The following is a 450-nucleotide window of genomic DNA, read 5'->3' as shown; positions in this document are numbered from 1 at the left end:
ATCTTCCAGCTTTTGCTTATCTCATTTTTATACCTATTAATGTTTTTATGACTATGACACAAACAACACCAGCTTCTTGCTAGTTTTCAAAAACTGGGAAATACTAAAAAGCAGTTACAAAGACAAGAGCATCATGTGTCTTTTGGTTGTTTAATTTTTTTCCTCCAGTACTGGGGATTGAACACAGGACTTTGCATGCTAGGCAAAGGCTCTACCATTGAGCTATATTCCCAACCACAAACAGCATTTGTGTGTGTGTGTGTGACACACACGTGTAAGGTTAGAGGATATGAAGGAGTATGTGGGTCCTAGGGATTAAACTCAGGTCATCAGGTTTGGTGGCAAGGAGTTTGACAGCAAAAGACCATTACATTTTAACCTATGTCTCCTTTCCATTTTAGCTGGCATTCGTGTTCAGGGCTGTGATTAATCTTTTAATTGCTTTGTCTC

This window comes from Mus musculus, chromosome 7 (genome assembly GCF_000001635.26).
Source record: "Mus musculus strain C57BL/6J chromosome 7, GRCm38.p6 C57BL/6J".
NCBI classification, from domain to species: Eukaryota; Metazoa; Chordata; class Mammalia; order Rodentia; family Muridae; genus Mus; species Mus musculus.
Note: the sequence above shows the minus strand (reverse complement) of the source record.